Raw genomic sequence first — 23,628 nt, 5'->3', positions numbered from 1 at the left:
CGCTAGCCTTTGACCAATGGAGGCAAAAATCAGAAATAACCATCAAATATGTTAATGCCTCAGACGATAAAATCATGTTTTATACTGGCTTGCCAACCCGGATTGTCCAGGGTAATCATGGAACTTAGGCTGGAAATCCATGGTATAACATGGAATTCCATGGAAATCCCTGGAATTTGAAACAGTTTCCAGGGTTTTCCAGGGTTTTGTTCTAGAAATGTCCATGAAACGTGGACTTTTTTTCCAAGCATTTTCCAGCCTTGGATGGAAAAGCATGGAAAAGGAATGGAAAACGCTGGATTTAGGCTGGATAACCATGGAAAATATTTCCAGATAGCATGGAAAGTGGAACATAGAATTTTTTAAGCATGGAAAAGACTCTAACATTTTCAGCTGACCCTGGAAAAAACTTAGACTTTACAAGAGGAGAAAATAACTTATAAAAATGCAACACATTTTATTCAAAGTAAATCAGAGTTCAACAATTTACACAACATATGAATAAAACATAAAACAATGTGCATAGTTTGGGCAGAAATAGTAGTAGTTATAGTAGTAGCAGTAGTGGTAGAAGTAGTAATGCTGAGGCTGGCAGTAGAATATGTTGTAGGAGTAGAAGTAAAAGTGGTTGTTGTATAAGTTGTATAAGCAGTTAAACTACTGATAATTATACTATTGGTGCAAATTTAAGTGACAGTAGCAGTAGTAGCAGTTATTATTGTGTTGTTGTTTTAGCATTTACAGGAATAGTAGCAGTAATGGTAGCAATAGTAGTATAAATAATAATAACAATACTAGTAGCAGCAGTAGTAGTAGTAGTTACGGAAGTAGCATTAGCAGCAGCAGCAGTAGTAGTAGTAGAAGTAGTAGTAGTAGAAGTAGTAGTAGCAGTAGCAGCAGCAACAGTAGTGGTAGTAGTAGAAGTTGTAGTAGTAATAGTAGTAGAAGTAGCAGCAGTAGTAGCAGTAGCAGCATCAGCAGCATCAGTAGCAGTAGTAGTAGTAGCAGTAGTAGCAGCAGTAGTAGTAGTAGTTAAGGAAGTAGCATTAGCAGCAGCAGCAGCAGTAGTAGTAGAAGTAGTAGTAGTAGAAGTAGTAGTAGTAGAAGTAGCAGCAGCAGCAGTAGTAGCAGTAGCAGCATCAGCAGCATCAGTAGCAGTAGTAGTAGCAGTAGTAGTAGCAATAGTAGTTGAAGTACTAGTAGTAGTAGTAGTAGTAGTAGTAGTAGTAGTAGTAGTAGTAGTAGTAGTAGTAGTAGTAACAGCAGCAGCAGCAGCAGCAGCAGCAGTAGTAGTAGTAGTAGTCGCTGCAGCAGGAGTTGTAGTAGTAGTAGCAGCAGCAGCAGCAGCAGGAGTAGTAGCAGCAGCAGCAGTAGCAGCAGCAGTAGCAGTAGTAGTAGTAGTAGTTGAAACACTAGTAGTAGTTGAAGCAGTAGTAGTAGTAGTAGCAGTAGTAGCAGCAGTAGTAATAGTAGTAATAGTAGTAGTAGTAGAAGTAGTAGTAGTAGTAGTAGTAGTAGTATAAGTAGAAGTAGCAGTAGTAGTAGTAGTAGTAGTAGTAGTAGTAGTAGTAGTAGTAGTAGTTGTTGTTGTTATTGTTGTTGTTGTTGTGGCTGTTGTAATAGTAGTAGTAGTTTTGCAGAAGTAGTAGTAGTAGTAGTACTAGTAGTAGAAGTAATTGTAGTAACTTTCAAAGCTATGTCTACAAGTTTAAATTCTTTAACCCTGTTCAAGGTGTATACACACTCAATATTTAACTACAGTCCAGGTTTGCAATTAACAAACTATCTGATAAACCTGTGTGTGAGTCAGATATGTCTGCTGCTAATCTATTGGTTATAAAATATCACAGCCTTTTCTGATTGGCTGAGTTCAAATACAGAAAGTTTACCTGTTAGATTGAAATTCTGGCGTATTGTAGAAATTTTGCAGGTTAAGCTTGTTGTTAAAATGAAGTTAATGGAATGTTCACAAACAGTCGAGTTAATGAGTTTTTCCATTAACAAGAATGTCTTAAAATAATAAGGTATGGATATCATTTGGAAAGTGACATGAAATGTTGTTAAAAAGTGATGCATACAAGTGTTTCAGAAGTCTGTCTAGGAATAGAACAACAACTGAAGGTTTGTGCTTTTCATTATTTCTAAATATTCCTTTAAATTTATTCTTCTTATGTCATCATTGTAGACCTTTTTTATGTGACATTTTAGGTAAAAGTATGGCAAATATAGAAGTTTAAAAGCACCTGTCACACACATTTTCACTAAGTGCAGTTTGCAGCTTGATAAAGGAAGTCCTATGTGGAGATATTAATAAGCTTGAATGTAGTATCGGAAGTTTATAATGCATGGCTAGGGAACTGAGGCTAAAGGAGTTATGTGCTGTGTAATGATGCTCATTAATGCTGTTAATGTTTATAAATAAATTAATTAAACCAATAGCATTGTTTTTTAGGTTTCACTGTGCATTTTTATACCAATAGAATTACACATCATTCTAATTATAGCAATAATAAATTTGTACTAATCATACCTACAAATTTTGTTATGCTATGCTTTGAGATGTATTAACTTCATTGTAAGTTATTATTTAAAGACAATTTTACTAAATATTTAAAACAATACTTGAATTCTTTTCTATATACATTTTCATTATGTGCTTTAACTGTAGCTGACCAGTTGATGGAAGATACTGCAGAGTTTGGCAGGGAAATTACCCAAGACAGCAAAGCGGCTCTTTTGGCGCATTTACCAAGAGGACTAACATGGCCACAAATTCATGGTAAATATTGTTATGCCCCGGGCTCATATAAGTAATTTAGTGTTAACCACCTGAAAGTATTTTGTCTTTTTGGTATCCAATATTTTGGTCTAGTTTCAATTACAGGTTACATTTTTATATGAATTAGCAAATTAGCATATCTTTCATATAGCAATATCTGAATAAAAAATTCCTATATATGTTTGAGTTTCCAGATACATGCTAGTGTACCCCGTTTTGGGGCATTTAAGAAAACAACAATATAAATTTCAAAATAAAAGAGTCATATAAAAATATAAGTTAAATCACCAATTTATTCACTTGAAAGTCTCAGTTTTCCTGTGTGATTGCCTGTTTTTAAGTAGATTAAAGCCCGCTTACAAACTTTAAGAGAATAAATTTCAGTAAATGGAAAAGAAATAATTGCTAACTACTTAGGATCGTAAATGTTCGCTCAAATACAAAAAAGCCAGATGTACCGAATTGAGCAGTGATATGAAATATCTAAAATAGATTAAAATATGAATGAGCATTGAAGTATAGATATTCAATCATATGATTGCTGCACATTTACTTTTACAGATGAATGTAAAAAACTTATGACTTTCTTGTAATATTGTTTGCTTTGTTTTTCTTTCAGAGATCATGCAGGAGCCGTACAGTATAACAGCAGTACAAGTTCTATAAAAGATCCACGACCTACTGAAGCCCAGCTAATTAACAAAAAAGTTTTTAAAAACTGTAATTTTATCCCACCTGGGTACTTATAATTTACTAAGCTGCCTTCACAAGTTTTAGACTTGCAATTATATTTTAAACTGTCACTTGGAAAGTAATACATGTACATGCATTATGTTCTGAATTTCTTTGAACAATAAAATTATATAAAAGTATTTTAATGAAATTGAGCACCTAAATTGCATTAAAGTGAAAGTAGCTGAGAAAAATAGTATCCTTGTGCTCATGGGCAGCTACATATATTGTGACAAACATGAAGTAGCTAAAATAACTTAAATTTTTCATTTTGTTTCTTGTATATCGTTTGTACAGGGTTCGTGAATTGTTACTGTATATTACTTGACTTGCTTGTATTTTGTTACTTTGAATACATGTTGTGAAGGTTGCATTACACTTTTTTACTTTTAAAGTAGCGCCTGTTCTGTTATGTAAGGGCCTGATTTATGATAATGGACCTAGAGGCTTTGTAAGCATGTATTAAACAACACTTGTTTGATCTGAATAATTTGTTAAATAAATGTAACACAATTTGTAATCTGATGTTATATTTTGATGAATTGTGAACAAAATAATACATCAAAGAAACTAAGGCATTATGTTGATTTTTTGTTTTGTTTTAATCTAACCTTAAATTATGATTTATTTAAGCTGTGAGTATTGTATTAATTTAATACATGAATATTGTTTTTAGACCAGAAATTTCTTTTTCTATTCAGTGACCATGGTAAACGCTGGACAATTTTCCATGTTATACCAGGCATCCATGGAATATTAAACAAAGAAAAACCCTGGAACATTTTCCAGGGTTTTCCAGCCAGCATGGAAAAAATACCGTCCGAATACTCCATGTAATCTGGAAAACCCTGGAAAAAAATCCATGGTTTTCCATGGTTTTCCAGATTACATGGAGTATTCGGACGGTATTTATTCCATGCTGGCTGGAAAACCATGGAAATTGTTCCAGGCTATTTCCACATACCATGGACAATTTTCCACCCTTTTTTTTAAATATTGACGCTGGAAAAGGCTGGAAACTTAGTCCGAATACTCCAGCCTCATATTTTCCATGGATTTCCATGGAAAACCCTGGACAAAGTACACCCGGGTAACTTTCGTTTTTTTTTAATTCTTTGTTTTTGACATCGATTGAATTTGGTGCCTACGAGTTATGTTCTGAAAAACTGAAAACTGTTAAGATTGAGAAGGGCGTAAAAAAAGTTGACCTGTTGATGAGTTTCAATGACATAAAATAAATAAACAAATTATTTGAATTGTGATTCAACAAAATGAAAAAAAACCCTCTTCATTGCAAGTACTGTATTGATAAATAAAACATTTGTTAATTTTTAATGAGTTGTATCTTTTCATTGTATTGTTGTTCTTTGAGTGCTATGTACAGTCACATGTGACAGTAACATATACTTTTAAATCACATATATCACAGGCCATATAAGTATAGATTGATATATTTATCACAACAGTCCATATTTATTTCCCAATTGATTAAAACTAAACAATTGGCCATGTGTTTATATAATGAACCAACAAAGACTTGAAGAATAATATGAAAATAGTTTTTATGGTTACTGTGCCCATATGAATTTATAAATGTATTTCTTTGATGTCAAAATGAAACACTTCAGGTATCTGTAAAAAAAACTGTTGGAAACTTTCTTGGTTCATTATAAATGAGCATATATCTAATTACATAATTTTGCAGACATTTCTAAAAATTATGGGATACAGAGATATTGCTCATTTTTAGAATTTTCCACTTTTACCACAATTATTCCTAATTTTAATTGTATCTCTATTGATGGTTTTACTATATATATGAATAACAAAAAATAAGGAGACACTCATCGAAAATATTCATTAAAAATAATCCAAGCAATTTAATTTCACGCGATTAAATCATTATCAGTAAAAAGCATTAATATTAACCGACTGAGATGAAATCAGAATCTTAAAGCAAACAGACAAATAAGGCACTCACTTATTAAATTAACTCTTTTTGGGAGGTACAAAACATTTGATCTAGAAAGACATTCTCCTAGCAGAGTTGTCGTTCGTGCCTCAACATACAACATCTCTGCAGCGGGCTCAATTCCAGAAATCTTGGCGAAACACATCAAAGTAATTTTACGCTCTTTCATGGAAATATATATCTAGGACACCAAGCATAATATTTTAAGTAATAACCTTCAAAAACTGCATATATTGTTAATTTATCGAGATATTTAATAACAATTATGAGAACAATTTTCATGCCCATTTACGCAGATAGCATCACTCCACTAAAATGTAAACAAAGGCCGAAATGGTGACGAAAAGCAAGTGTTAATCTACAAACACATTGAAAGTTTTGTGCATGTTTATGTTGAATGTGTAATCAAATGAAATAGCTAATTATAGGAACATATCGTAAGTTTGCAATTTGGATAGATAGATAATAATTAATTTTGATAATTAATAGTGTATCATTGTATGAAGATAATGATCAATGTTTTTGTTTTGTTTTGTTCTGCTTATTTGGCTAGGCTGGTCTTGGTTATTGCTCTGTCATATATTTGTATACTACCATGTGCTTAATAACCTCTTTACCATGCTTATTTTATGTTTTTAATTGTCTTCATTAATTTGTAAGCTTACGGTTTAGATAAGCGCAAATCTCTCAGTTATCATTTATTACTATTAGTTGCTTATCATTTTGCTTTATCTTTTGCTTTGTGTTGCTTATTTGGCAAGGCTGGTCTTAGTTATTGCTCTACCTCATATATATATATACTACTATGTGCTTCTAAGGCAAGCATTTTTTTTCAATTATTATGTTTTACGGGAGCGCCCGACCCTATTTTTTGAAAAATAAAAATAAAAGTCACTTTCGTTTTTTTATTTACATTTCACCTGCCGACCTGGTATTTTATCCATAACTAGAAAAAAATGCGAAGATTGCCGAAAGTGTTGTTCAAAATTTGTTAATAATATGGGTTGTTTCGTTGTGCCAAGTCGACTTGTTAAGCGTCAGCGATTTTCAATGGCTTTTGCAGCCAATACCACACGCTATTAGCCAATCGGTGAGTATTTAACAAATGATTTTCATATTTCATTTCCGAAATGACCAACATTAACAACAACGAGACAAATGTAGCATATTTTTAAATCAAATTAATTAAAAACGGAGCAGAAACAATTTCAATAAGAAAAATTAATCTTCAGAACACCATTGTTGATATCATGCCCATATTATGTGATACGAAATTAAAAATAATTTGAGTTTTTGCAGAGGTGTCACCATCGATTATTTTCGGTGTGTTTAAATGATTTGGGAAGGTTTAATAAATGTGCGTATTTATTAAAATGTAGATCCTGTAATGTTTTTATAAAACATTTCTTTTTAGATAAAAATCAACATCCCGAAAATGTCCAAGAAGTACTACTTCATGTTTCTTTATAATGAACACGAGGACTGAACCGCAGGTACTTGCATCAATAATCCCATTCTCCACCCACCTATATATATTGTTTATTTAGAAAAAAAAGTATTCAACACAGCTTCTGAAGAAAATTAGATTGGGTCCAGATGTCCGTATGTCCGTCAAAGTCACAAGAAAGTTTTAATTATTTTTCTAAGCAAATAAACATGCTTATTATTCTTCATTAACTTAAAACAAAACATTTTTTCCATATATTAAACTGTATAACTATTTTTATATCAACATTTTAACCATTTTTCCGGTACCTTTACCAAGTTAGGTCAGTTTAAATCAGTTCATTTAATTGAATTTCTACAGACGAAACCAAAGTTTTGACTTTCAAAATGTCATGAAAAAGCAAATGGAATTTATTTTTTAAATATTTGATCAGTTTTGTAAATCAGAAATACATCTTTAATGTATTTTTCAAAAATGAGTTATTATTTAGCCGAAATATGATGTTCTATCAACTGTACATAATGTTTTCATACTGCAGGATTTGTTCTGCAAGGAATACAAGTAAATTTATCACACCTCAGGCTCTGTTGATAAAATGTGCTCAATTGGTTCTATGTATTTGTTCCAAGGGTTATTATTATCTTCACTTTTATATAGCTCTCTCTGTTTATTATATATCCAAAACATGTTATTGCTGTTTCTCCTTAAAATAATACAGACAACACATTCCATAGAAATTTTCATTTGAACTTAAACTGTGAATAAGAGAGGAACAAAATAATATGTGCAAAAGTTTACACCAATTTATTTTTTACTCCAGGACTCCGGGGTCACTGGTTCGAGCCCTGCTGCGGGCTACCTTTTTTACCCTTTTTATATTATTCTATATTTTTTACTGGAGCTTTTTTGATCCAATATGTTTACATTTATCAATATAAAGCTTTAATTGACAAACTTCAAAACATGCCAAAATCTGTGAAAAGGCCCCTTTAATACTTACCAAGCACTATTAATTACTTTAGAAATGTTACTTCTGTGCTTGTTCAATATTTTGCTTTTAATGCTTTTTCAGTAAAAATCACAGGAGTTTGAAATTCTATCCATGAAGCTAATAATCTAATGGCTAAATAATAAAAACTAGACCCCTATATACTAATATAGTATATAGACTTACTATATAGGGGTCTATTTTTATTATTTTGCCACAAGATTAGCTTCATGTATAGAATTTCAAACTCCTGTGGTAAAAATTATACACATAATTAATGCTCAAGCATAATACATACTGGGCATTGTAAATATACTATGGTATTTTATGTTTTGATGACACAGGATGAGAAAATTGTGCAGCCAGTCCGGGATTTTAACCAGGGACCCCTTGCTTTTCTGATTGAGCTAATGATATGCCAAAAAACATCTTCTGTTTAGTGACAATCACTAAGTTCGTGCACTAACATTTTCTTCTGCCAAGCTGGAATTTTTTCGAGAATTCGAGTCACGGGATCATTGTAAACTGGATCCATTCAAACCATGAACAGGTTTTGTTGAGAATAGATTGTGCCATGGTCCCACATTGGGCACCAAATGTTGCAGGATGGGACAACTGTACAGCCAATCCGGAACTCGAATCTTTTACCCCTGGCTATCAGGGCCAGTGTCTAGGATTATGCTGTTTACATGTGTACAATTAATAAACATGTAGTTAATTTCTTGATCACTATTTATGGTTACCTGTAACCTGCTAATTTGGAACTGCCACCTTTGTGCGATCATACTATTGGACCTTTATATCAAGTTATGAGTAAATTGACTACCGTAACCTACATGTACATGTAGAATAGTAGATGATTGTTTCTTTGTTATAATGCTTAAAACTATAAATGTATAAACTGCAGTTCTAGGTCTTTATTGCCACTTACAGATAAAATAAATTATGATAAATGAAATGCTTAACGTTGCTGAATTCGTAATTCCTGCCCTTGCTTTTCAAGAGAGAATACTTTCCAGTCAACCCATTTGAAAAGAGGTCAAATTTTCTTACACTTTCCTTTAAACAGGTTTACTAGGATATATGTGCTATCTTTAATTTTGATACATGACTAAGATTACATTTAGAACCATTCTTAATGTAATGTACATGTATCATGAAATTTGTTTAAAGTTTTATAATTCCAAGCATATTCTGAAACAGCTTGTGGTACAATAGGCCCCATATACAAATTATTCACAATATAAATAATATATTTTTTAAACAAAAATACTATAAACATGTATTATCTTAATAAGTTAATTGTAATTATTACAATATAATAGTAATTAGTAAATTATCACAGTTATTGTTTAATGAATAAACTTCACTCCAATCAATGTTTACATTTATCAGTGCAATATTATGTACCCATTCATAATAATAGAATTCATGATTATGAATAGCATTCATATAGATAAAATGGTTAGATCAAATTTTAATGCTAGAATATTTTTATCTTGAAGTGCTTGCATGTGCATGTATATTTATTGTTGTTTAGATTGAAAAGAGACTCAAAAATATGCTATTGGTATGGTACTGTATGTTGAAAAATAAATAAAGCTGAACATGAGGGATTAAACATTAAAAGTCAAGTTGTGTTTTCCTTTTTATTTTAATCATTTATTATTTATGGAAAAGTATGCAAGTGTATGAAAGAAACAAGAGATGTGTTCATCAGAAACACAATGCCCCCTAGTGCACCGCTTTGAATTTAAAAAAAAAAAATTTTTACCTTTGACCTTGAAGGATGACCTTGACCTTGAAACTTCCACCACTCAAAAAGTGCAGCTTCATGAGAACGCCGCTTTGAAATATATTTTTTTACCTTTGACCTCGAAGGATGACCTTGAAGGATGACCTTGACCTTGAACTTCCACCACTCAAAATGTGCAGCTTCATTATTACGCTGCTTTGAATAAAAAAAAAAATGACATTTGACCTTGAAGGATGACCTTGACCTTGAAGGATGACCTTGACCTTGAAGGATGACCTTGGCCTTGAACTTCCACCACTCAAAATGTGCAGCTTCATGATAACGCAGCTTTGAATTTTTGTTTGACCTTGAAGGATAACCTTGACCTTGAAGGATGACCTTGACCTTGAATTCCATCACTAAAAGTGTGCAGTTTCATGAGAATGCCCCTTTAATTTTTGTTTTGTTTTTTTTACCTTGAAGGATGACCTTGACCTTGAACTTCCACTACTCAAAATGTGCAGCTTCATGAGATACACATGCATGCAAAATATCAATGCTATCTTCAATATTAAAAAAGTTATGACCGATGTTAAAGTTTTCAGACAGACAGACGCCATATATTTGACATTTGACCTTGAAGGATGACCTTAACCTTCACCTTACACCACTCAAAATGTTCAGCTCCATGAGATACACATGCATGCCAAATATCAAGTTGCTATCTTCAATATTGAAAAAGTTATGACCAATGGAAAAGTTTTCAGATGGACAGACGCCATAAATTTGACATTTGACCTTGAAGGATGACCTTGACCTTTCATCACTCAAAATGTGCAGCTCCATGAGATACACATGCATGCCATATATCAAGTTGCTATCTTCAATAGTGAAAAAGTTTTAAATTTTTAACCTTTGACCTTGAAGGATGACCTTGACCTTTCATCACTCAAAATGTGCAGCTCCATGAGATACACATGCATGCCAAATATGAAGTTGCTATGTTCAATATTTCAAAAGTTATTGCAAAACTTAACTATCTTAAAGTTTGAAATTTTTTACCTTTGACCTTAAAGGATGACCTTGACCTTTCACCACTCAAAATGTGCAGCTCCATGAGATACACATGCATGCCAAATATCAAGTTGCTTTGTTCAATACTTCAAAAGTTATTGCAAAACTTTACTATATTAAAGTTTTAAATTTTTGACATTTGACCTTGAAGGATGACCTTGACCTTTTACCACTCAAAATGTGCAGCTCCATGAGATACACATGCATGCCAAATACCAAGTTTCTATGTTCAATATTTCAAAAGTTATTGCAAAACTTTACTATGTAAAGTTTTTAATTTTTGACCTTTGACCTTGAAGGATGACCTTGACTTTTTACCACTCAAAATGTGCAGCTCAATGAGATACACGCGCATGCCAAATATCAAGTTGCTATGTTCAATATTTCAAAGTTATTGCAAAACTTTACTTTATAAAAGTTTGAAATTTTTTACCTTTGACCTTGAAGGATGACCTTGACCTTTCACCACTCAAAATGTGCAGCTCCATGAGATACACATACATGCCAATTATCAAGTTGCTATGTTCAATATTTCAAAAGTTATTGCAAAACTTTACTGTAAGGTTAAAGTTTTGGGACAGAATGACAGACAGAAAGACAGACAGACAGGCCAAAAGCAATATACCCCAGATCATTCGATCCGGGGGCATAAAAAGTATTAATTAAGGACATTCAAATTTACACCCCACCATCCCTTTTTCTCGTATTGCTTTCTATTATTAAACTCATCCTCTACACTTGCGAAGAATACCTAAAAAATCCTGTTAAATGTAATCATGTTAAAATGTGTGTACTTTGATGCATTGCTGAACCTTCTGAATATCCTGAATAATGATATTGACATTGAACAAAACAAGGACATCCACTACTGTATCAGCAATGCAGGTCTTTCTCCAGAAATTTGCACAGGGGAAAATATGTGTGATTTACAGGGTACTGGGTTACTCCTTTGAATTTATGTAAGGTTAGGCACTTAACAATATGTTACTGTACTTAAGAAAGTGCAATAATTGAACAAATATATATTTAAACTATTCAGCCTTTAAAAACATGATGAATCTTTAATGTCTTTCATGATATTGAAGATTTACAGCAACACAAATTGGTGAGATAAAGTAATAAACTAAAGATTCAGGCACTTAAGTGCTTAAAGAGCCGGGGAAAAGGCATGAGTATTACAAGTATTGCAATTTATTATTTATTTAAAAGATCATGTCAAGGTTAATTTGATTCTGTGCAGTTTTGATTCTGTACTTTTTTGACAGATTGTCATAGTTCTCTTATATAATTTTGTATTTTTAAACATTATTCCTGAATGAAGTTGTAAGTGTATGATAAATGCTTCCAGTTCTCCCCTGTCAGGAAAAGCATGCGACAATGAAATGTACAGTGTTCGACACTAACGGGTGTCGGGTAGACCAAGACTCCTAGAAATGGGACTCGGACTCCTTGTTTTCGTGTCAAGGCAGTCCCTCGGACTCCTTAAAAATCATCTTTCAAATATAAAAATATTAATTGATTTACTTTTTCGTATCTCGAATTCGGAGTGTCAGAACTTCTGCACATTCCAAAACATATGTCACTCATCATTTTTCTTGAACACATCGACAAAAAAACATTCCGAATTATTTATTTTGTTTCCCTGTCGCAGTCCTTGCGTGTAGTCCCCGGTCTCTCATAACTTTATAAACCATCATAATACCCGAAATTGTTTACACAATGCACGTTTCATGGACCCAAGTAACTGAAGATAGAAAATGCGTGAATAACCACGTGTCGCTCGCTATCAATCGATTATTTCAGAGGTTTATTGTGGTTCGTTGACTTTGTTATACCGACCACACTTATCTATCCCGACGATGTATCCCACCACGATAAAATCGTTGCCAGTAACTAAAGAGACTAAAGAGATGGCAACCGGGTGTAGAATCCTCTTGGAAATTGTGCTTTTCATGCATAATACTAAAAAAACATTTTTCGACACGTAAAGCGCGGGAAAATTATGCTGCATGTACAACGCCACGTCATCTGCATGGAAAGAGAGGATGTATTGATTTTTGTATGTGTACACACCTTGTTATAAGCGCAGAGAACATTACGATCTTTAAATTTTGTTAAAAGTTTCGCAGTTAATTTTAATAAAATTACATGGCCAATATGTTTTTATTTGACATTTCATCTAAATAAATTTCAAACAAAACACGCTGTATCTTTATCGTTACGGTCTTTATGATAACTAGAAATCTAATTATTGAAACAGTTATTGTACTTTATACATATAACACAGGGGTTCCACTGGCCCAAAAAAAGTTGTCGCCACTTTTTCGCGGCGTGAATACTGTCGGTTATTCCACCTTATTAATAAGAACAATCATTTCAAGAAACCTTACTCCATTAATGTCATTGACTATATTATCACTTTAAAAAGTATGTTATTTCATAAAAAAAACAATAAGTACCTTCATAAGTCATACCTTCATAAGTCTTAATAAGCTTATTTGTATATAAATAACGTTTTTTTCAACTTGATAAACAACACAGATAACCAAAATAATATAATAATGTTAACATCAATGTATTAAACAGTATGCTGCATAAATGTTTCGAAATTAATTATTTAAATATAAAATCACACCAATGTTCATCATTTGAAAGGGAATCAGAAAATAAAGCATCTCACTTCAAAGTGTTTAACAGTTATATTTGGTCATTTGGACATGATATACATCAGCTTCTGTTGTTAACAAGTTTTCTGTTAGTGGTGGATGATTTCCAGGTTCAATTAAATGACTGTTGTTCACGCCTTTTTCCTGACAGAAAGGCCCAGATAATTGCCACCATCCATTCTAGTTGCCTGAAATAACATAAGACATAGTTTTACAAACTATCAACATCAAACCAACACATAAATGTCCCTATCTTTAAATGTCCGAATTTAACATATCCGAAATATAGTACATCGAGTGAATGTTTTATATCTAATTCAGAAATTGTTGTTATCTTAATCAATTTATATCCTTCCCAGAACATTACAATAATGAATCTATTAAACAGAAATGCTCACAAATACCTGTTGAAACAATTTTTTATTTGTTGATGTGGAGAAATTAAATGCTTTTGCCAGCCCCATGGTTTTGATTTTAACAAAGAAATAGCGGCCCTTATAATCATTATAATTATTGATCGTCGTGACAGTTTGTCCCCGTGTTACTCAATATCATAAAGGAGCCGTTAATCCGATAATAACCCCCATAAAACTTGACAATAGCAGTAAAAACACCGTTTGTAACACTTACACGCTTCGGTGATTTCTAATGCACTCTGCTCTGTAGGTCGCTTGCATCGTCATAAATCAATATTTACAACTGACAGACGCTGGCCGCTAATGCTCGGTCGCGTGCTTTCGACTCACAGTACATTTTCGGATAGGATTTTACCGATTTTTTTTTAATTCGCCACTTTTAAAAATTGGAGCCACATTTAAAAATTTAGCGCCATTTGGCGCCAATGGCGATCGACAGCGGAACCCCTGTTACAGAAAATCCGGAAAAATGGAATTAGTGTTAAGCGTTTTGAAAACACGCTAAGACTGCCTATAGACCTTGATGTTTTGATAAAGGTGATTACAATGTGGGAATGCAACTCTGCCGATGTGGTCAGTAATGACCGGTATAATACTTTGTTCTGAATTGCATTAGTGTTTAAATGAATAATTTCTAAGAAATATTATTGAGCAAAATATATAAAGCAATGAAAAATATAGGACTGTTACACCCGTTAGATATGAATCATTAACTATGACACTAACAAAACATAATTCTCCGATTATGGTTTTTAACCCTAATCCCAATGTTAACAAGCAAGCATACATATCAATGCATAATTAACACATGTACATGTATATTGTTTAAACCTTTCAAAAATAACTTAAATTGTATTGGAATGGGTATAATATGAACACAGGGTTAAATAATGTTGCAATGATAGATAACATATGATAACAATTATTGAACTTTGATCTGAAACCAAACATGAAAGAGAATCATGGATTAACATGTGTAATAACCCAAACAATAGTGTATATACAAAGTATCTGATTGTTTGACTCTCTGAAGTCTGTTCAGACTCCTAAATTTTTAAAGTAGGGAGTCCAAAGGACTCCTTTCTCAAATGAGTTAGTGTCGAACACTGAATGTAATTGTTAAAACAAAAATAACAAAACAACTGTACTGATGTTGGCCTGCAATTTATTTTAAGATGTGTATTTTACCATAGCATTAGTTTGAGTAAACATCTTCAGGGTCTATGTGTACCAAACTGGCATTGCATTGGTAAAACATTAACAGACTGTTTACTTTGGTCAATATTTATATTCAACATTTCTCATACACTCAAAATCTTGTCAAAGCAGCAAATAATTATTGATGCTTCTGTATAATTTTATATTATTTTCTAATACAGATATACAGCTCTGACTCATTGTTAATATTGCAATATGTTCATTTAGTTAAAAAATGTGCATGAAATAAAACTTAATAGCACGCGCCCAGTTGTTAACTTCAAATACTATCAGATAAAGCAAAGCCAATGGGCGCGGCCATTTTGAATATGCGACTATGATCATGAGACTAAAAGTCACGTGTGGTAGAAAGTAGTCCGTGAGCCCACGACAGAGGTGAATGTAATACACCGTAGTGCAAGAGAGTGCTAGAAGGAGTGCTGTATTCGAAGAAGAACCCGGTCAATTAATTTTGTCAGTGGACATTCAAAATAAACAACACAACACTGAACTATGACCAATCACAACACTCTCACACAGTATTATCAAGAAGATATTTAAACCAAAAAATCAGTTGAAAAACATCATAATGTATTTATCGTAAAATCAAGACAAGATGTGTTTGTGAAACACAATATCCCCCTATATATGACCTTGACCTTGTGAAGGATGACCTTGACCTTGTGAAGGATGACCTTGACCTTTCACCACTCAAAATTTGCAGCTCCATGAGATACACATGCATGCAAAGTATCAAGTTGCTATCTTCAATATTGCAAAAGTATTCATAAAATAAGCGATTTGGGCCACATATATTTGACCTCTGACCTTGAAGGATGACCTTGACCTTGACCTTTCAACACTCAAAATGTGCAGCTCCATAAGATACACATGCATGCCAAATATCAAGTTGCTATCTTCAATATTGCAAAAGTATTCATAAAATAAGCGATTTGGGCAACATATATTTGACCTCTGACCTTGAAGGATGACCTTGAACTTGACCTTTCAACACTCAAAATGTGCAGCTCCATAAGATACACATGCATGCCAAATATCAAGTTGCTATCTTCAATATTGCAAAAGTATTCATAAAATGAGCGATTTTGGCCACATATATTTGACCTCTGACCTTGAAGGATGACCTTGACCTTTCACCACTCAAAATGTGCAGCTTCATAAGATACACATGCATGCCAAATATGAAGTTGCTATCTTCAATATAGCAAAAGTTATTGCAAAATGTTAAAGTTGGCGCAAACAGACCAACAGACCAACAGACAGACCAACAGACCAACAGACAGGGCAAAAACAATATGTCCCCCACTACTATAGTGGGGGACATAAAAATAATGTACTAAGTTAACTGGTATGAAATTACTGTTAAAACAATTTTTCTTTCAGAAACTGATAGTCAAGTGTGACAGTGACAGAAGAATATCAATCAATATTTAAAATAAACCCACATTACTGAGGTGAATGAATCAATGAAATACTTGACAGGAAGGTAATAATGTTTGGAATCAATTGAATAATGCAACAGGCACAGTTTTAAAAGCAGAGAAAGCTTAATTATCAGTGGTGCTTAACTTTTACTGATAAAGAGCTTTTGGTTGCAAAGTTATATGGCAATACATTAAAATACTAATGAACACAAACTAGTATATAAGTATATCAATCAATAAAGAAATAACTGTATACGTTAATTGAAATGAACAGTAAATATTACGATTTCAGAGATCTGAGAAGCATATGATAACTTGTTTTCTTTTGGTTCGTTTACTTGTTACCCGATACCTACCTGAATGCGAGACAACTCTTGTTTACCCTTAGTTTCGAAAAGACCGAATATTTGTTGTTAAGAAAAATCGGGTCCATTTAGTCGATTACGAAATTCCCCAATGTGCCATTTTATCAATTTTAAAATATCAATTTGACGAGACTCTTTTTCTTAAAATGGCTAGAAAATCTCTGTACATATCACACATGTTATTAGGATAAATCCACCATGATTCTTACCTGTTTTATATTCTGATGTATCTTCATACAGTCTGCAGACCTGTTTGCCACTCAATCTGTACTTGTACAGGGCAGTATTAGAGCAGATATATAGGTCATCATGAAGGTAGGCAATAGCATTACAACTATGTTGTAACTTAAGCTTCCTGCCTTTGGCAAGCTGGCTCTGGCTTACTGTGATAAACTGGACCTCATCATCCATAGCCACTGCAACCTCAGTGGGTGTGATAAGACACATGTCCAGTTGCCTCATCTGGCCTCACATCCAAGTGGCTCACCACATGGTACTGCTGGTTCAGAAGCTTTACTCTCTTATTAAAGTAGTCTGCAACCAGGACCTGTCCATTTGGGAGAGCACATACTGCTGTGATGCAGCATGTTTCTGAATCACTTGGCATTTTCACATTGTGCACAGACTTCCCCATTCACAGTGAAAACATGGTTTGAAAAGTTCTCTTTTATAAATATATCAGATTGTTGTATATTTTCCAGACATTTTTTTACAGGCAATAAAAGAGAGTTCTTTACCCAGTACTTTCGGTATGGCTACATGGAGATGGAACAATTCATAGTGAAGTCTAATGCAGCTGTTTCTCACAACCTTGAGAGGAGCTTGTTTCAGGTTTAGCTCTCTTTCTTCTCCTTAATAGTGCTTTTCTCAAAATCTGCTAATAAATACTTGATTTCCTCACGCATTTCACTGATTGGGTATTGCATATGTTTATGTGTTGTATTAACTGTGCTGGTTTCACATTCGCGTAAATACGATACTATATTCACACGCAAACCATCCACAATAAGCCCTCTCATGTTCTTTGTATGAAACCTTAAGAGACTTCATTATGTTCTCCTGATACGTCTGACATTGTTTCATTTGTGAAAGAGTATTTTCCGTCCTGACAGACAGGTTCTTGAAGTTGGTTGACTTCCCGCTGGCAGCCTGAGGTAATGGAGGTTACTTGTAAGCATCGTCTGAAAAAACAACCACACAGGAGACATCAAGTGATTGAATAGTACTCAACTGACCAATAACCAACTGTTTACCCCGAAACGATATTAATTATAATACAAATTTAAAGGGGCATTTTTAACAAAAAAATATTTAGGCACATACAATAACAATGCATGTTACATCAATTCACATGTTAGTTTTCTAGAGGCAATACTATAATGATATTATTAAAATAAAAATATATAAATAAATATGTAATCTATCTACTGTGTGTTGGGAAATAATGCAAACCGCATTGAACAACAAATTGTGTATAACATGTGTATATTAACATAAAGTTATGTATATTTAACTCATCATTATTATACTGATTAAAGTGCCGCAGGACAAAGTGTGTTTATATTAAGACATTCAGTGTTTTCAGTGTTTCAAATTGAAATAATTCTTATGAAATGGCAATCTAAGTATAAAATAAAATATGTTTTTGCATAAGCCGTTAATATATTGTCTCTTTTACTAAAATACTTTTCTTTTTTTAAGGTTATAAATTATGAGAACTTAATTCCTCTTTACTAATTGCTGTCTTGCATAAATTGGCATTACATGTAGCTTCATTAATAAATAGATGAAGAATGATATGATAATTCATACTTATTGTTAAATACTGTAAACATTAACAATGGACTAGCACATACACACAACCATTTCGACACTGACAAATATTGAAACTCCATAATTTTTAATCATGAGATAAATTCTTGTTACTGTCTAATGTAAACCAATTTGACCAATTTAAAGTGATTTTTCCAAAGTATAATTTACCCCTTTGTGCAAAAAGGTATCATATGACATTGAAATGAGAAGGCACATAGCAATTTTTGCACCAACATAGCGAATTGATCTTGCATTTAAACATGTTATCATTTATGAAACCATTTCTTTGAATATAATAGTTTAAAAATGTTTAGCTCCCATCATAATTGGTTGCATAATAGCCCACACTTGACTTTCTTCTGAGTATAAAGAATGTAGGCATCATGTCATATTATAATTAAACAAAACATAGTATGAATAAAGAAGGCCATCATGGCCCTTAAAGGGACTGTCAACCACGATGACGAAGAAAAGAAAAGATGTAAAATATTGCATTTTTTAAAATTATTGGTTTATATTGATTAAAAAATCACGACTGGTATATTACATTACTTGAAAAAAAAGTTCATATTTTCAGTATATTAGGTAACACAATTTCGCGATGTGAAATCAAAAGTACACCGCGAAATATGTGACATAACGATATACACACTATAAATAACGCAAGTATATTGATCATTTTATATATAAAATATATACAATTCACTACGAATGCACAATTTGCATTCCTGGGTTTACCACGTGACGATGATGTTCAATCTACTGGCGTTATTTTATATTTTGCCTGGTAGTTACCTGCCCTGATTGTATAAACAGTTAAACCGGCGGTTAACCACATACGGCAGTTAAAAGTCGGTAACATGTTGGTTACTGGTCGGTAAGCGTTTGTATAAAATTTGTTTATACAAACGCTTTAAAATACCGATCGGTTTAAAACCCAGTTAAAACATACCCCTGCTTCCCATGGTGGGTAAGTTCAAGTAACCGAGAGGTAACTTACACAAAATGGCCGCGGCGCACGAATTTTAAAAGCTAACCATCGACGACCTTCACAATTTCGAAGAGTAAACAGACAATTGCAGCGACTGACACTTTATTTGACTTAATTTACAGGGCAATACGATTTCCGACTTCCGACGACGAATTTAAGGACGCACAGAACGTGTTTCTTATATTCTGTTATGGGCATGCCGTGTGTGATCCGATGCATCAATGGCGCCCATGTTAAAATCATTTCTCTGAGAACAGGAACAACAAAAGTGCAAACAAAAAACAAAACACGTTCGAACTAGTATCTTACCTTTAATAATCCTTTAAAATCCATAAATAATCCATTTAATTCAATAATTGAGTTTGCATCTAGGGTCTTTGATAATTATTTTAGCATAGTTAAATAAGACCCTTATGCCATCATATTATTATATTCAAATGAGAACTTAATAAACTTTCTTCTTCGTCACGCGCTACGTCATGTACTCTATATAATGTACATTACTGCTGTTAAAATGAACCGGAGCAGTTTATCAAATGTGTCGTGTTCTGAGAAAAATGGGCATAATGCATGTGCTTTAAGTGTTGTCCCATATTAGCCTGTGCAGTTTCGCACAGGCTAATCAGGGATGACACTTTCCCGCTGTTATGACATTTTTTGTTCAAATGAAGTCCCTTCTTAGCAAAAATCAATTTTTGGCGGAAAGTGTCATCCCTGACTTAATGACTTAAAAGGGTTCACTAATTCATGTCAATGAACGTAAACACAACCGGTAAGTGATGCTTTTTTCACTAATTCATGTCAATGGATGTAAACACACCGGTAAGTGATGCTTTTTTCACTAATTCATGTCAATGGATGTAAACACACCGGTAAGTGATGCTTTTTACCAATAACTTTTAAATCATTTTTTAAGAATTTCAAACAGTGCATACACAACAGTTTTTATACGGTTTATGACAGTGTGAAAAACATTGGAAATACTTTATTTAATAAGCCTTTGTTATAGGCCAAACATATGATGTATAATGAATTCATATACACAGTTGTGCTGCATGCAACGTGAAATCTTGGCACCAATTTCAGGCGTATTCAATAATGAAGTTTTGTATGTGCCGGCCGCGCACATGAATCAGATTCATATTTGTCCTTAATACTGACTAGATAAACATTCTAACAAAAAGTTTAAAGTTTCATTGATAATATATTAAAATGTGAATCTAAGTGGTAACAAAAGACGGTACAAAACGGACACCTTATACTTCAGAGACACCGAACTACACACGAAAAGGTGATTAAAATTATAGCACTTCCTGGTCATGTGATTAAAAACAGCCCCAACATCTGGTGGTCATTTAAAAAATTGTTTAATGTTTATGCAGAACAGATTTATGACAGCACACTTTATCAATGTTTTGAGCAAGTTTCATTAAAAGCTGGTCACACATGTGACTTCTTGAGTGAAAAAAGATACATCTAATTTTACTGTAGCATTATAAGCAAACTACCCGCCGCGCATTGAAGACATGTTTATTAAATCATATCTTATTTTGTGGAGAAATAACGCAAATAAATGTCCAGCAAGTTTCTAGAATATTGAGGAAACATATTATACTTCTACTGTGTGTGCATAATATTTTCTTCAAATATGACCTAGTGATCTAGCTTTGAACTCAACCTTGAAATCATTTGGACATATGTTATTTACTTCAAAAGTTTTCAAATCAGCCGAGATATCATTGAAACAATGCTTTCATGAGCATTATAGAATCAATTTGGCCTCTAGAGTTTTTATAAGATTTGTAATAATCCAGTTTTAACATGTGATTTAAACACAGTATTATGTGAAGTTGGAATAAGACATTGATTTGTAATCATGCAGTTTTACATAGTGACTTAAACACAGTATAATGTGAAGTTGGAATCAGACATCAATTTGGGAATAAATTGTGCTTTTTAACAGCCCCGGCGAAATGTTGTTCATGATTTCATGAACACTTCAAGCCAATCAAGAACTGTTCATGAACGGTTCTGAAAAGTTCCTGAGCTTGGTTCATGAACTTTTGGACATGAACTGTTCTTAAGACATGTTCATGAACTGTTTATGAATATTGTTGAACATTTCAAAGTTCATGAACAGTTCTTCATCTAACCATAAATACTTAGTGATGAACATTTCATGCACAAGTATTTCTAATGACTTTTCTGAGACAGACTTTAAGGATCCATCATGAATAATTCATGAATTCCTTTGTGCTAGATGTTTCATACATATTTTGAAAGTAATATTGAAATGTCTAGCATGCAAATCTTGTAGATTTGTGAAACCTGTGAAGTAAGTATGAATATGCATAGTACTTTCACCACTGTAAGTTAGAGTTCTTGACCTGTTCTAGAGAATTTTAAGAACATTTGTACAAGAACTGTTCAAGAACTGCCTTCAGGAACACTTCAATAACTTTTTAAGGACCTTTCCTGTTCTTGAATTATTCTTAAACTATTCTTGAACACTTTAAGAACTTTTTTGAACAACATGTTTCCTTCTGATGTTCTTAAACAGGTCTACACAATGTTTTTTGAACGTATGATGGACTTTTTAAGAATCCAATATGTTCTTAAAAGGATCTGTCATTGTTCTTGGAAGACTTAAAAGACAAGTTTAAGAACGTTTTAAGGACATCTTATTTCAAGAACAGTTTAAGATGATATCAAGAACTCAATGTACATTGCATTGCTGTTTTTACAAAGAAAGAATATTGTGTGCACAGGAAGTTGAAACGGAAGGCACATGGTTTATGTTATATTTGAAAATGTAAGTCTTTAATAAATTACCGGCTGAACTGATCAGCCATTGGTTCCATTTCAAGTTCTTTGGCACTGTAAGTGTAACCATTTCAGGGAAACCATTGATTAGTAAATGATTCTTGAACTGAAAATGAGACTCTTCATAATCTTTTCAATACATGAATTATTCATGAACATATAGTGCAAAGTTGTATTATGAAATTTAAAGAGAATTATCAAACCACTTGTATCTCAGTTATTGTGTTATATTTAAATTATTGTTATATGTTGCTATCAATATGTTAAGTGCTAATACAAGACTTGTTTCTTCTTACCCTGACCTGTTTGTTGAGCTTTAGTAACACATATGATAACCTTTGCATAAATTGACAAATTCTTGTTCATGAATAGTTCATGAACACTTCAATGCCACCCACAGTCATGAACTCTTGAAGAACTATGGTTCATGAACTATTCACTTACAGTTTCGTGAACAGAAAATGAGCCATTGAAAAATAGAAGGAAAATGTTCATGAACTGTTCATGAACAGCAAAACCCTGAAGAATTTTTCAAGAATTGTGTTGTTCATGAACGTTCAAGAACACTTCATGCCATTGATGTTCATGAATAGTTCATGAACATTTCATGCCATAATGGTTCAAGAATAGTTCATGACACTTCATCATGCCACACGGGTTCAAGAATAGTTCATGAACACTTCATGCCATAAGGGTTCAAGAATAGTTCATGAACACTTCATGCCATTAGGTTTCACGAATATTTCATGAACACTTCATGCCATTAGTGTTCATGAACAGTTCAGAACTAAAATGTCAAGAACTTTTCACAGACGTGGCTCTTTTCTTGTTCACAAACTATTCGTGAACAGTTTCATGAAACTCAGTTCATGACAGTTCATGAACGTGTTCACGAATTATTCGTGAACTGCAGAACAACATTTCGCAGGGGTGTGCATAATACGCAGCTTTACAAGTTGTATTTATGAGTTTTTACAAAAATATATTAAAATATAATGTGCATATATAATAACATCATTCAAATTGATTTTAACTACTACAAAAACTGGATTTTTATTGATTTTTTAAAAAAAATCCTAATAAAATGAGATTGTGTCCCCATGCGACACATGAAACAGTTTAAAAAATTCAGTTTAAAATTATTTTTTTTCAAAAAATAAAAAAAATCACTGTTAATGAAAGT

At 33.0% G+C, this 23,628-nt stretch overlaps 1 long non-coding RNA gene across 1 annotated transcript; it reads left to right on the top strand.

Annotated features, from left to right (window-relative positions):
* The first annotated feature begins 2,024 nt into the window (after nucleotides 1-2,024).
* Nucleotides 2,025-4,319, top strand: LOC127874956 (uncharacterized). Its single transcript, XR_008047194.1, has 3 exons — nucleotides 2,025-2,121; nucleotides 2,669-2,779; nucleotides 3,399-4,319. It is a non-coding gene; the product is annotated as an uncharacterized LOC127874956 (long non-coding RNA).
* The last annotated feature ends 19,309 nt before the right edge of the window (nucleotides 4,320-23,628 follow it).

The sequence above is a fragment of the Dreissena polymorpha genome, chromosome 1, assembly GCF_020536995.1.
Source record: "Dreissena polymorpha isolate Duluth1 chromosome 1, UMN_Dpol_1.0, whole genome shotgun sequence".
NCBI lineage: Eukaryota > Metazoa > Mollusca > Bivalvia > Myida > Dreissenidae > Dreissena > Dreissena polymorpha.
This window is presented reverse-complemented; position numbering and strand designations above follow the sequence as displayed.